The sequence below is a fragment of the Dasypus novemcinctus genome, chromosome 13, assembly GCF_030445035.2.
Source record: "Dasypus novemcinctus isolate mDasNov1 chromosome 13, mDasNov1.1.hap2, whole genome shotgun sequence".
Classification (NCBI taxonomy): Eukaryota; Metazoa; Chordata; class Mammalia; order Cingulata; family Dasypodidae; genus Dasypus; species Dasypus novemcinctus.
Genome location: NC_080685.1, coordinates 93,401,061 through 93,415,988, shown reverse-complemented (window position 1 = coordinate 93,415,988; position 14,928 = coordinate 93,401,061). Strand labels below are relative to the sequence as shown.

General features: G+C 49.1%; 2 long non-coding RNA genes across 4 annotated transcripts in view; one reads left to right on the top strand and one right to left on the bottom strand.

Moving 5' to 3' along the window:
* LOC105747249 (uncharacterized) overlaps window positions 1-14,928 on the top strand; it is a 65,775-nt gene that overhangs the window by 29,254 nt on the left and 21,593 nt on the right. The gene's annotated exons all lie outside the window — the stretch shown is intronic.
* Window positions 1,627-5,613, bottom strand: LOC111766946 (uncharacterized). The gene is made up of 4 exons (XR_011645553.1): window positions 5,479-5,613; window positions 3,951-4,011; window positions 2,501-2,606; window positions 1,627-1,710 (listed from the first exon to the last, which is right to left on the bottom strand). It is a non-coding gene; the product is annotated as an uncharacterized lncRNA (long non-coding RNA).

Here is a 14,928-nt window from a genome sequence, read left to right as displayed (position 1 = left end):
GCCCGCGGAGCCGTGGTTCCTCTCAGTGGGTCCTGGGACGTGTTCCTCGAGGGTGGGCGTCGTGTCCTCTTAGTTGCCGTGGCAGTGGCGCCGCAGCCAGGGCCCACCCTCCAGCCAGGAGACAGCTCCCGGCCTTCGAGCATCGGTTTAGCCCAGTCCGGCCCTGCCTGAGGCTCCGGGCTTATCCTGGGGACTCTTGGCCACCGCTGTGAGGTGCGGTGGCCAGGGCAAGGCAGTTGCTCTTGTCAGCCTGTGTTAAACACCTACTGTATACAGAATTTTGTATCTGGTCTCCACTAGAGCAGGCACAAAGGGAGCTGAGGAGACCTCCCAGCCCCTCTCTGCCTGAGCAGTGGAGTGTAATAAAAAGAACCGCCATTTATTGTTTACTCTGTGCAGGGCAGTGTGCTAAGTACTTTACATACATTATCTCACGCCCTCCTCACAATCACCATGTGTCGCAGTTGGTATTAGTACTGTTTTATGGATGAAGAAACTGAGACGAGGTGAGGTTAATCGACTTGCCTCGAGTCACACAGCCACTAAGTGCGAGTCTTTCTAACTCCACTCCCAGCCCCGATGCTCTGCTGAATCTCACAGGGTACCCAGAGCCCTGGATTCAGCTTTTGGGAGTTTGGGGTTCTGTGGATTGCTTGCCCTGCCGCTTGCTGGCTGAGTCTCTTGACCAAGTCTCCTAGCTTTTCTCCTTTATTCCTCTGTAAAATGGGACTAATTATTTATACTTCACAGGGTTTCAACGGGGGTGAAAAATTGGATCGTTTTTCATAAAAAATTCTTTGTAAACGAGAAGGAGTTACATACATGCATTATACCCCATTTAAATGAGTTAGTAGTAAAAACTTATTGTAAAACTTTTATTTACAAGAAAAAGCACGTGTGCCTGACTTTTTAAAAAAATTTTATTTTTTTAACCTTTATACCAGGGGTTGCCAGGCATCAAAACAAGGAGTAGCTCATCATTGAAGGAGAGGAATTTGGAGAGGGTTTTGTAAAAGAGGAAGGGATGTAGTTAGCCTGTGTGGCCCAGTGGTTAAAGGTCTGGGCTCTGGGTTTGGGGCTTTGAGTCTAGTCGCTGGCAGTGCATCTTTGGACATGTTAGGGAACCCTCTCTGCTCCTTAGTTCCTAACTTGTCTCGTTAGTAGTAGGACTGATGTCTTACCGGCGTTGTAAGGTTTGAATGAGCCACGATGCTTAAGGAATACTGAGGCTGATGTCCATGAGAAGGATGATGCCACTGTCAGGCAGATGAAAGGCAAGGGGTGTCCTAGTGTGGGGGCTTGGCCTTATTCAGAGACTCCCTCGGAAGGGGGGAACAGGAGAGCAGCTCTGTCTGGTGGGACTGTGGGCTGTGGATGTAGAGAGCCAACCCCTGCTAAGGGCTCTCAGCCAAATGGAGCTCTACTTCTACCACCCCTCATCTCCCAGAGTGGGGGGTCGGGCTGTGGGGCCCAACAAGGATTTAGAGAGAAGCAGCCTCTGCCTGAATCCTTCCCTGGGCCTCGGGGTGGAGGTGGGGGGTGGCTGTGTCCTAGAGGTCATCCGGCCGGATTCCAGCCTGGGCCTGAGCAGGTTACAAATCACCAAGAGGTGGGACTCATTCCAGAGGGGCGCTTGGCTTCATCATCCTGGCCGAGGGGCAAAGTTCACTCAGAAAGCGTTCCTGCCATTTTTTAACTTGTTACATGGTTCTGCGTGAGAGAGAGAAAAACGAGACAGGGGTATCAAGAATTGGGGGTGGGAGTGGGAAGGAGGTTCAGTGTCTGGAGCGGCTTGGTAGGCCACATTTATCTGTGTTTTTTTTTTTTTGTACACAGGTGGTATGCAATAATTCTGGGTATAACCTAGAGATAGAAGGTGCTATCTGGGCATTTTCTGAGTCCAAAAATGAGGGGTACAGACTAAAATCTAGGATGGTTAGAAGCAGGCCCCAAAGTGTTTATGCTCTGTTTCAATTCCTGTGTTCATTTGTCCATTCATCTGGCAGAGGATGGCTGAAAACGGACATGTGCCGTAGGTGGTGGCATAAAGGGGTGGGAGATGCATTCCAGGTCCATGCGAAACTTCCTTGTGGTTAGGCTGTTTTATAACTGTTCCCAAATCATGTTAGCTCTGGAAGCTATTTTAGGAGCTCCTTTGCTTATGAACCATATCTTATATTTAATTTTGATTCTTTCCCCTCCTGTCTGGATTGAGTAGCAGCATCAACAAACACTGTGTGCCTGACATTGTTCTAGGTGTTTCCAGGGCTTAGGAGAATCAGGTCTTTGGTCAGCTAGAACCAGTACTACAGAACAGCCTCTGAGGGACCTCGGGCCTTTTCTAATGCAGTCTCCAGTTTTCACATCTCAGAAGGCCCCTGTTCATGAGCACTGCTTGGAGTAATCTGCAAACCCCCTCGAGCTAGACATCTGGGTGGACGGGGTTTGCAGATACCTTGGCTGGTCTATGTTCCTCGTGACAGTAAGAATTTCAGCCTACCCCAGGAGACAAGGGCCTGAAGGCTGCAGCTGGCTCTTCTTTGCTCCTTTCTTCTCTTCGCCGCTCTGGTTATGGCGAGGACTGCGTTCTGCTCTTTATCTGAAACCTGTAGTTTGTAGTCACAAGGAACTATTAGGGTCTCTGGTCTTTGATTGTCTGGGAAGAGGGGAGGTTTGAGAGGGGGCCTTCCCGCCTGTGAAATGGGAAGCGGCTACTTTTTTTGTCTCCTCCGTTCTCCTGGGGTCACAGGGAAGAGGAAAGCACGTGAAACACCCCCGAGGTTAAGTGTTGGGGCTGTACTGTTTTTAGCCAAAGGAGAGTGCCGTGTGTTTGTGACAGCACAAGTCGGACGTCCCTCGATATTGGCTTGGGGACCTATTCAAAGGCCAGAATTAGAAGAGTAAACTCGTGTTTGACAAGTTGGAATCAAAGGGAGGAGAGGCTAGCGGAAACCTCAGAGGACCAGTGTGGGCAGGGAGGGAACTGGGATCGAGTGAGCCTTGTTTCTGGTGTGTGGTGTGTTGGGGACTTGGGGTGAGGCTTAATCTAGCCTGATTACGAGTATTGATTGAATACCCTTTAGGGGCTTAGCTTTGGGGAGAGTGAAAGAGAATTCTAAAGCTTACCTATTTTTGAATGTAACATTAAAAAAATAAAGACAAAAAAGAAAAAATAAAGCTTACCTAACTGCCACCCCCCCTTTTTTTTAACTTTTTATTTTGAGATAATTTCAATCTTACAGGACAGTTGCAAAAATAATGCAAACTTCAAACTCCATATAACTCCGACATACCCCTCCCAAATATCCAGATTCACCAGTTTTAACATTTTACTACCTTTGCCAAATCATTTGATCCCTCATCTATTTATTTATATTTTCTGAATATTTGAGAGCAGATTGCACCCATTATGTTCCTTGAACACGTTTTTATGTACATTTTCTGTGAACAAGGATATTCCCTTACATAATGACCTTAAGTACAGTTACTAAGTTCAAGAAATTTAATGATACAAAGCTTACATTCTATATTCCAGTTTCTTCTTATGTCCCAATAATGTCCTTTTGAGGTATTTCTCCTCCATTCTTAGATCCCATCCACTATCATGGATTTCTCTCTTTAATTTCCCTGCCTTCCTCCCTTCCTCTCTTCTTTCCACATACATGCAACATAAAACTTTCCATCCCAACCCCTCCGGGGCATACCATTCATGGGATTAATCACATTCACAATGTTGTAGTGCCCTCACCAACATCCATTACTGGAACTTTCCCTTCACCTCAAACAGAAACTCCACGCTCATTTTGCATTAACTCCCCATTGCCTGGCTCTGGTTTTGAGCAGCTTCAACCCTAACTGTAGGCACCAGATGAGCACATGTGACAGGAGATATGACAGCATGTTATTATCAGGTTCTAAATTGTAGCACAGGAGTTTAAGTGTTGCTGTACCTGGAGAAGGGAGCGGTTGTTTGTTGCCAGCGTGTGGCCTGCCCGAGTGCCGTCTCTGTACCTGGGAAAGAAAGGAGATTAAAGGTTGACATGCTGCTTAATCTAGTAGAGATCATGGGTCTCAGATTATAATCCAGGGACATCAGTATAAGAGCCCCTTTGATGTGCTTGAGTTTGGCAGGTGGAAAGTGAGCACTCAAAAAAAGGAGCAGCTGAGCCTCCGAATCAAGCAGGACAGGGTATGAGTCCCATCTAAGGGAAACTGAACAGATTAATGGAGATAATAATATTTGAAAGCATCTGGCTTAGTGCTTTGCATATAGAAATAGTTCAACAAAGGTTTATTGTGATATTCCTACCATCAAGACTAAGAGGGTGCTGAAGAAGACACCATAGTAAGGTTCTAAACAGGGTCTGTGTTCTGGTTATGATGTGAATAGAGAAGTAGGAGCAGTAGCAGGGGTGGGCTAAGCAAGAGAGAAGGAGTGAGAAGCTCTTAAGGGCAGAAGATTCTGCTGGAGGTGAAGTCCTGCTCTTCTTTGGGCTGGTCAGGTTAAGCTCTGGGGCATTGAACCGGTTCCTGATCTCAATTAGGAAGGAACACGTCAAGCTAGAACATGTACAGGGGAGGCTGCTGTCCTGTGAAGAGTGGTTGAAAGCAGGAGAATAAGTACCCCAGAGAGGGAAAGATTTGGGGGAGGAGGTTCGCTGGGCATGGTAGTGTGTAGTTAAAGGTCCATCATGTGAAGCAGGAATCAGGCTTACTCTGTGGCATTCCAGGGGGCAGCCCTGGGGCAGGTGGGTAATAGAGGTCAGCGCAGAGTAAGGCCTTACTTTCCGTAGTAGGGAGCTCCCTTAGTGGGCCCACAGTATTGAAGTGTAAACTGCACGGCCACTAGGGAGGGACTCTGATCTTAAAGGACGGTAGCAATAAGTACCATTTGCTAAAAACCTTGCTATGTACCAGGGACTGTTGCTAGGTGCTCTTTACCTGTGTGGTCACGTTGAATCTTCATGAGGACGCCGTGAGGAGGCACAATTAGCTTACTAGCCCTACTATTTAGATGAGAAGATGTAGGCCAAGGGATGACTTAGCCCACCAGGGCCCCACACCTTGGACTTGAACTCAGGTCTGGCCCTTCTTGTAGCTGCTGAAAGCCACAGCCCAGACGCTCCCCTTGGTGCCTTACAACACCCGGATTCTGATAGCACCCCTGCAGGTCATACCAGGCCATTTGGACGGGGTTGGGAGGCTCTTTGTTGGGTTTGGGGCAGTCACAGTGGTTGCTGCTCTTGGGCTGACTTCACTTTGGATGTGTTTGACTGATTGTGAGGTTAGTGGAAGGGACTCCACAAGTGGGAGTGTTCCCCTGGCCAATGGGAAAAGGCCCGTCTGGGGAGGTGGACTGGGGAGTCCCAGGCTTGTGTCATCTCCTGCCCTCCTGCACTCTCCCACCCCTAGTGGCTAAAGGATCTGGGAAGCACTGGCCACTTCAGCCATGTACTGCTTTATCCTGTCACCACTTACATGTGCCCCCGCGGTGTCCTCTTCTCCCTGCCTCTCTGGAAGGGCAGAAATGGATGTCCAGGGACTCAGCCTGGAGGGGTGGCAGGACTCCTGCGGCCTTGTTTGGGGTGCCAGGGTGGGATGAAGGAGCCAGCTGTCCTCCTAGTGTCCTGCTTACCCAGCTGACCAAACTAGAGACCAGGAGATCCCTGCTGATCAAGGAAAGGCTCACAAAGAGAGCCTAGCCCCAGGCCTGACACAGCAGTCCCAGAAGCTTTTCTAAAATGTTTAAGTAAATGAATGGCCCATTCCTTCTGTAGGATAAGCCTGTCCGCTCTCTCTGCCCACCCTGGCCTCAGAGGGCTTTGAAGGTTTTAGAGGAACAGTGTTGGAGAGGGATGGGGTCTCTCTCCCATCCCAAATCTGGCTTACATGGTATTGCGGGAACAAGTAGCATCTTTTGATTTTCAGAAGCCAAGCTCCTGATGCTGTTTGCTTTTGGGGAAAGAGCATTGGTTTCAGAGGCCTGTGCCAGATCCGAACCTGAGAATAGGGCTGCCCTCTGGTCCCAGAGGGCTTCAGAGAGCTGAACTCTCCAGAGGAGGGTTATTCCAGCACCTTTCCTCAAGTAAATAGAACTGTCACCTGGCTGCCTCTCACCCCCCAAGATTCTGGTCAACAAGCCTTCTTCTCTCTTGAACTGTCTCTGTGCAGAGAGGATGCATTCATATCATCAAAGAAGATTTTCTAATACCTTGCCTAAGGTAAGGTTATTAATAGGAAAACAGTATGAAAATGCATCCCAATATTGCAAAAGAATATGATGTTAAATATGCTGTTTCAGATTGCCTCCAGCCCCTCTCCAAACCCTCAGGTGAGGATCTTGGCCCTGGTGCCCTGTTCCTGCTCCATACACAGCATGGCTGGCCCTTTGCTGAAAGCTCGGCCTTGTGTCTGGCCATGCTGGGTGGCCTGGTGTCTTTCCTCTTCTCTCATGGTAGGCTGCAGGTACTGGCATGCCCCTGTGTGGGGGATAAGGCTGTATGGAAATAAAAGCTCAAGTCAGAGTTTTGTTTGGGGAACCCCCTGTCCTACTTGTCTCTCTGATTCCTGTGGTCTAGCTCTGACTCAGCTAAGCAAAGCTATAGTTTGTTCCGGCGCAGAAACTCCACTTTTTAGTCAAACAGTGGTAAGCTCGTGTGGTCACGCCAAGGTCAGTACAGCCCCATGAGTCACCAGTTGCTCGGGTTCTAAGTACCCTAGAGACATCCCCTGCCCAGAGCTTCCTTCCTTAAAGGAAGAGAAGGAACACCGAGAGCAGCAGCTGCTTGTCAGGGCAGCAGCCTGTGCCTGGAGGGCATCTGGCCAAGGCAGCACCCCACCCCCAGCCCCTGGCCTGTGGCACAGACTGCAGGTTCCAAGGTTCCACTCACGTTCTCTTCGGTCCACTCACGTGGCCCAGCCACACTCCGTCTCTCTGGAAATTATTTCCGTCCTTTGACAGGGCCAAGATTTCAAGAGCTGCCAGCCAAGAGGTGTGTGGGGTTACTCCCTGAGGCCGCAGAAGACTTTGCCCCCCTGCTTTCTTGGGCAGCACTAGAAGCCCCTCTCTAAGACTTTTGCTGAGTGGCCGGTGGAGTGGCCACATTCACTCGGCCCAGCCCATCATCAGAAAGCACGTGATGCGCCCATTGCCAGGGTGATTTTGCTTGAAGCTGAGCCATGAGCCCTCTCGGTGGGAGTTAGATCTAGTTATTAGTAGCCTAGAACGAGATAGATGTTTTGGCCTCTTTGACTTTCCCAGGAGGTGATGGGAGCTTGGGGAGGATACATTGGAATCGGGATGTTTGGCCTGGGAGACATACAGTCTGCCTGGGAGAAACCATCTAGTTATATGTATGTATTTTTTACTTTCAAATTTTATTTTTTAGGAGGTACATGGGATTGAACCCAGGACCTCATACATGTTAAGCAGGCACTTAGCACTGAGCTATACTCACTCTGCAAAACCATCTACTTATAAACAGGGCATGTTGGTTTCAATTTCTGCCTTCCCAGTCCTGACCGTCCCCCCAAAACCAACTTGCCCGCTGATCATACTTCTCTTGGGCTAGTCCCTGCAAAAGTCTGTTGGTGTTCGGGGTCCCTTCCTGCATCCTGCGGGGTCCCACGTCCTCAGGGCCGCTGACGGCTGGCCCTTCCTGTCTGTTGCTGGGCTCCGGCTCCCTGTCGGTGTCTCCGTCTGCTCTCACCTCTGTTGGGACCTACCCTCCAGCACAGGCTGTGCCCAGCCCGTGTCTCTTGGATTTCTACTTGGCACCTGGCACTGCATTGTGTCCTTGGAGTGCTGGATGTCACTGCTGGGTCTTGTTTCCCTTCAGCTCAGCTCAGCGACCTGCGCCGCGGTCACTAGTTCTGGGTGTATTACAGGAACAGCTCCTCGGTGGCTCTGGGGCAGTTTCTCCAGAAGTCGGACACGTTGCAGTCTTTATGGCTAAAGACTGACCATGCCTTGGTGATTACTGTCGACCTGAGCTCTTAGCATCATGTTCCTTCAGGGGCCTTTTCCCCACCGATGCTGTTCGATGTCTGATCTACAAGGTCCATTTCTGACCCACGCCCCCCAGCTCAGCACATTTTCAGAATATTTGTTTTACATATATTTGTAGATTCTGTGTTTTTGTTTCTTCCTGAAGTTCTATGAAATTAAATGTTCATGTCTTCTTTACAAAGTATTGAACTGCCCCTGTAACTTGACTTTTACTCTGCTTCTCCAGCCTTCTCACGCTGAGTTCCCCTCTCTCTTTGGCCATACCACTTTGAACATGCAGTCCTGTCTACTTAGTCTTGTTAAGATAAATCGTGGCCTGGTGGTACCTGGCGAGTACTTGGATGAAAGACTCGAGGATGCCAGGTAATCTTAAGTCTTGCCAGGAGTTTCTGGTAGCCCCTTCCAGAGCGTGGGAGGTACCCAGTGCAAAGTCATGGTCGTCAGCTTTGACGTCATGTCATCATCACAGTGATAGCCGGCTTTTTAATTGAACTTTGTGTTGAGCATTGTGCTGCAGGCTTTTTGAATCTCGTAATATCCTTAAAAAATTCTAGGAAGTGTGGATGAAGCTGAAACTAGAAACTTAGAAAGTTTAAGCAATTTGTTCAAATTTATGTAAATAATAAAGATGCTGTACAGAGATTCAGATTAAAGTCTGCACCATTTCAGTCTTAGTTTTTAACCACTCTCTGTATTATCTTTATCAGGTAGTACATACTCACTAAATGTTTGTTCAATGGCAAGATTGTTCTAACAGTCTAGCTGGTCTGTGTGGTATCACTAGTAGCACCGGTGATAGCAACCAACATTTTTTGAACATTTACAGTACTAGGCTCTGTACTAAGTATGATATATAAGTTAACTTAATTTTCACACCTAAGGGAGGATTATCCTCATTTTGCACTTTAGGAACTTGAGGCTCAGAGAGGCTGAGTAACTTGTCCAAGGCCACACAGCTAATTCATAATAGTCAGGAGTTGGATGCGGGTTATCTTTGCAACAGTAGGCGTCTATCTTCTTGATCACTATATTGTAGTCACCAAAAAACAAGACTAATTTTTGCTTCTGTCCCTTTCTTTGCTTTCTCCTTCCTTAGCTTGTGATGCTTTTGTCTATTCCTGCTCATCCTGTTCTTTCTGAGAAGCACAGGCTGGGTACTTTTTCTCACACACTGCCAGTCCACACTGGGCTCAGTTTGCCCAAATGCTCTTTCCTCTTTAAGTACTGCACAATTGGCTCTTGCATTTATATTTTCTTAAACACTGTTTGTAGCCAAATCCTCATTTTAAAAGCATCTGATTTAAGATTAGTGCTCTGCACTCACAACAATAGACCTGTTTGTCTCGCTTATTTCTGACGAAAGGAATGGAACAAGTTGCCCAAAAACAGACTCATCCATTTCTGGACAACTAATTTATGACAAAGATGGCACTGCTGTGCTGTGGGGAATAGATGATTGTTTTAATAAACTGTGCTGGGTCAGCCGGGTATCATGTGGAAAGATATGAATCTCAACCACTACCTCTTACCACTGCCTCACACCATACACAAAAGTAAACTCCAGATAACTCATCAATCTGAACGTGACAAAACAAAATAAAACTTCATCTAGAAGGTACCGTGGAGAGTATCTTCATAACCTTGGGATAGCCACACATTTCCTAAACGGGACACAGAAAACACTAACTATAAAGTTGAGGATGAGTCGGACTCCATTAAAATGAGGAACTTCTGATCATCAGAAGACATCGGTGTGTAAGAGAAAAGGCAGGCAGAATGAAGAAGGTGCATGTAGTACCTATAACCTGCAAATAGATTTGTATCCAGAATATATAAGGAGCTCCAACAAATCCGTAAAAAAAGGACCCCTTCCCCACCAGATGAGCCAAAGAATTTCCCACACTTAAAACTTGTGAGCTGTACACAGTTTCCTTCTCCCAGGTCCAGATTTTAATGGATTTGTCCTGGATCATTGGCACAGCCTGGTGGCTAGCCTTGGGAACTGTCTGATCTGTGGCTCCTGTCATTCTCTTTTACGTGTGGACCGTGTGCCCTTCCTGTTCTGCCTTCCTCACGCAGCTGTTTCTTCTGCCACAGGCACCTCCTTTCTCCAGAATTACATGTGTAGCCTGCTCCTTTCCTTTGACTTCTAAGCCTTTGATCAGCTGTCTTAAGATTATTTCTCTCCAGCTTTTCCGCCCCCTTCCTTTTTCATTTTCCTTTTGTCACCTCCTCCTTTAACCTAAAAATGTATGGTTGTAAAAGCTATCCTAAAAAAAAAAATCTCAGATTCTTTGGGGAGCATGATTTTCTCTGGGGTTGCAGAGGCAGAGGAAAGAGGAAGACTAGAAGTTACCTCGAGGGGGATTTCAGCTCAGTTACTCCACTTGTGTCATTCTCCATAGGTGAAATGAGCATTACTGGATCAAGGAGAGGCTAGACTGTGACTCGGCCATAGTGCTGATGGAGGGGCTGTGCCTGAGCTGAGCAGCTGGCTTAGGACGATTCCTGCCACTGCAATCGGCAAAGTCCTGAGCAGGCCCTTGGAGGGTGTCCAGAGCAGCCCCTCTCACAGAATGCCTCTTCCATCCTTCCAGTGGGTCTGGGTTAGGTGCAGATCTTTACTTTCAGCAGTATCATGCATTTAAAGTTTTGCTTCACCCTCTGTCTGCAGCTCTCAACATGGGGCTGGTTGACAACCATTGACCTAAAAGTATAAAATACCCTCATGCTATTTCTATATGCCATTATTTTCCTCAAAGAGCAGCACTTTTTCTCTTCAGTTATATTCTTCTTTGCTTATTTTATTCCCCATTCTGGCATTGCTTGCTCCCATTTTTTGTCATTGGGTTTGTATTATATTTTGAATGTAGCATGACTGAGAAAGCAAACTGGAAGCTCTCCCGGTTTGTTTTGACTTTGCGTTTAACATCATAAATCTAAATTTCTGGCTTCTGGGGAAACTGGGCGATCTGGGCTCTTGGGGTCTTCATTCCCTTATGGCCCTGGCAGGTAGAGCTGGGGACGGGTTGCTCCATTAGCAGCGTGTTCCCTCTGCTTGGCATGCTCCCTCCCGGGACTGCATCACTCCTTTGTTACCTGCTGGCCCCTGAAAGCATTTGGAATTTGTGATGCCCTCAGGTGGATAGAATACGCCTCTTTGTGGGCTAGCCTAGGAACCCGACCAGTCTGTTTAACACTATTCCAATGGGGAAATGTGTTCCAACTTTTAACGAACTATCAGTCTTTGCAAATTTGGCAATGGTCATAGGATACTCAACAAGAATGTTTATCGAGGTGAGGATGTCATGCTTCTCTTGGGCTGCCCATTGGCTTAGCATTTAGTAGATGCTTAAAAAATGATGCACCTGCTGGGTCATGACCTGCCGGTTATCTGCCTCCCTCCCTGGCGGTGACCAGAAACACCGTGTCACTGTGGACCTGGACCTGCCGGTTTCACCTGCCTGGTTTATCAAGAGCACCCACTCTAGCTTGTGGATACCCACGTAGAGTTTGGGGTCAGTCCCCCCAATAGCTCCCCTGTCTTGAGAGCAACTGTTGTTTTAACGATTAAAGATCCCGTCCCTGTAGAGTAGGCCCTGATGAGGAAACGAGAGGCCTGCCCTGAGCTTGCTTTCCTGGTTGGTGACTGCCAAACTTGAGCTTGTGGCAACTGCAGGGTGCTCGCATTCCAAACCCTGGACGCACGTTGGGTAAAAGTTCAGCTCATCCCCTTTAAAGAAAAAACAATTCTTTGTCATTCTCATTTCGGAGTTTTGACCCAGATCAGTCAGAGGCCATTGAGAGCCCACGATGTTTGAAGAGTTTGTGTAGTTCCCGAGGCCTGTTAGCTCCAGAAATGCTTAAGAGAGCCAGTGAAGCATTTTCAAGTTTGCCCGGCTCCAGCCTCCCCGGGCCTCAGAGGGTGCACGGCAGAAGCCAGCACCTGCTTTTCCCTCCAAAGTTATCTTTACCCCCTGAAATGAAACGCTGCACACAGCACCCTGTAAAACTGCTTCCTTGTAGGCTCCAGCGTGCTTGCTAAGTAAACATCCTCCCTTGTTTTTGGAACTGAATTCATTTCTGCTTCCTGGTCATCCCATTCGGGTTTTCTGTTCTCAGCTGTGCGCAAAATCAGGTTAATAGAAGGAAGACCTAGAATTGGGCTGAGCCACCTAAAATGACTATTTTAATCTTGGTAAAAACCGTGAGAAGAGGAAGGGGGGTCGTGGGAAGAAAAAGCACGTAGATTTAGATGAAAAGTGAAACGAAACAAAGCCTAACCAAACGGTCGCGTCATCATCCTCGTTTGCGGGTCAGAGTGGACCTCTGCCTGAGACAGAGCCTTTCGCTCGCACACTGCGCTCTGCCAGGGTTGTAGGCCGCTGTCGGCCTCTCTCTGTAAATTCTACGGCCGTGCACATCCCGCCTCCTCTGACCCTGCCTTGCTCTCTCTCTCTCTCATGACTTATTTGCCTCTTCTCTCTCACTTCCACCCACCCGTGACACCTCCATCGCCATGGCAGTGGGCAGCCACGTCATTCACCAGGTTCACAGGGTGATGGGCCAACTCTGGGCCGAGATCGCCTTCCCTCCCGTTCTCCCTCCTGAGGCAGGAGGCTCCCTGGCAGAGCTCAGAGCCCTTTGTTTATTTGATCCTGGGCTCTTGGATAAATCAGGAATGTCCTGACATGAACTTAGGCATGTTTTCTTCCCTGGAGAAGGAAACGACGGCAAATGGGATTTAAGTAGGCAGAGGACCATTCCGGGGGACTTGCTTTCGTGCCATCAGGGCCACATTCCTTTGGTCATCAGACCAGTGGGTGACTTCTTTATTGGCATGCTCTACCCTGGAGCCCAGAAGGTGTGAATTTGAAGCATTTCCCCCCCGCTGGGAGCCTGGCACAGGTGCTCTGAACTTCTTTTGAATGCCGTGCAGTGCCATGGTTGTCTTCCAAGTGGTCCTCCTTTCTGCCGGGTGAAACCATTGCCCAGAGTCGTTGCTTGAAGAAGGCTGCTGGGGAAGCAGGGTGCAGGATCAGGAGGCTGCCGGCCTCTCTTTCTCAAGCCATTTCCCTGGAAGTTGCAGGGTACTTGATGTGCTCTACTTTATGAAGAAAGCGCCCCGAGACCTGGGCCGATCTCTTACTTCTGGCCAGGCCTCCGTGCTCACATGGGGCACCTGGTTGTCGAAAGCCTTTGGAGGTCTGTGTTCCTTCGACGTAGCAGCGGGAGAACCCTCGCCTCCCTGGTTCTGTCCGGGTACACAGGGACCAATGAATTCGCCTCTGAGCTCTTCTCAGAAACGTTTCCGGATCTGGGGGTAGGAAAATGTTGAGAGCCATGTGCTTTGCCGCAGCAGAGACCCGTCAGTCTCCAAAAGCAATGCCAGCCAGCCTCCAGAGCCATGGTGCTCCCCCGCCCACCCTCGCCCCAGGTGGGCAGAGGTCCACACGTGACTGTCCCAGGGGCACGGGCGAGGGGTCTGGCTGGTGCTCCTTTTCCCTGGCGGCCCCCCCCCCCCCCCAGCGAGAAGAGCCCGGCGATTGGTTGCTTCAGGTCCAGGCTTGGCTGTCTCTCTGTTTTGCTGCTTTTCATGTTGTCAGAAGGATCTTCTTGGGAACAAATGACTCAGCAACCTGAATCCCTGGGCCTAAGTGGCCTGAGTGCCTTTTGCGAAGTGACGGAAGTGTCCATCCAGGACCTACATTTCTGAGCCCAAGAAGAACGGAGATCCAGGCTGGCTCTGTTCTGGAGTCCTCAGGCTGCAGTTCCATTTGGTTTCTGAAATCCCGGCCCGGGTACAGGGATCTCGCTCATGGGGTAAGCAGGCAATGTTTTAATTATAGTTTTTGTCCTTAGGAAATTCCAGGGAGAAAAAAAAGGCCCTGGTTTGTGGCCAAAAAGCAGAAAAAAACATTTTAAAAAATCAGCCATGGTTGTTCCTCTGGACTTGTCTGTGGCAGAAATGAGACGGTGGTCTCAGGCTGAGGACCATGTGTTCCCCCTAATGGCTGGGAGAAGCCCATATGGCTCAAGAAAAGGTGATACATCCCTTAGCGTGGGGCAGCTGTGTCTGGGCCCTGGGTGCTGTCACTCAGAGTTAAGCTAGTCTTGTGGCTAAGAGGCCCTCAGGGAAGGAGTGAGCCGGCAGGACCACTAAGCCCCAGCATGGTGAGGTGTGGGGTAAAAAATGGGCCAGCTGAAAAGTGTAGCCAAAGAACTAAGTGTGGGCGCAACTTTTTTTTTTTTTTTGCCTTGTTTGACCAGCATTGGCACTGCCCTCCGGCTCTCCAGGGGAAAAGCTGCAGTTCTGCTCTTGCAACACAAGGAGCAGACTGGAGAATTTAGATCTGCGTCACAGCGCTCAGAGAGAGAGAGAGAGAGAGAGCACTCCGTCGATAGGTCTGGTAGCAACAGCCGTGCTGCAGCAGAGAGAGAGAGAGAGAGAGAGAAATCAAGAAACAAGTCATAGCAACACCGGGCGCCAGGTTCTGCCAGCTCACTTGCCAAGCTTTCAGAAATCTGTCGGGGGCCAGAGGCCTCTGGGTAGCCCAGGTTAAGGAGATGACACGCAAGGTGGCACGGGTGGTTCCCGTGGGGAGGACGTGGGGTGGTGGTGGGGGCAGGAGTGGGAGCAAGAGGTTGCGGGGCGACAGCGGAAGGTTTAACGGGACCGAATTCTGGAACATTCGGGACTGCGGCACCTTACGGCTGGACAGAGATGTGGGTCTGCGCAGGCGACAGTGGGTGGTCCGATGGGCTTCAGGACTTGATGGCGTAACCCCCTTCTTCCCCCACGTACGTATTTGCTGGGATCAGGGGCGATGTCTCTGCGTATGTGGGTGCTCTGTCTTTCTCACCTTCTTTCTCGCTTTTTGCTATTTTTTTTCTCTGAAGGAGGATTTTTTTTTCCACTT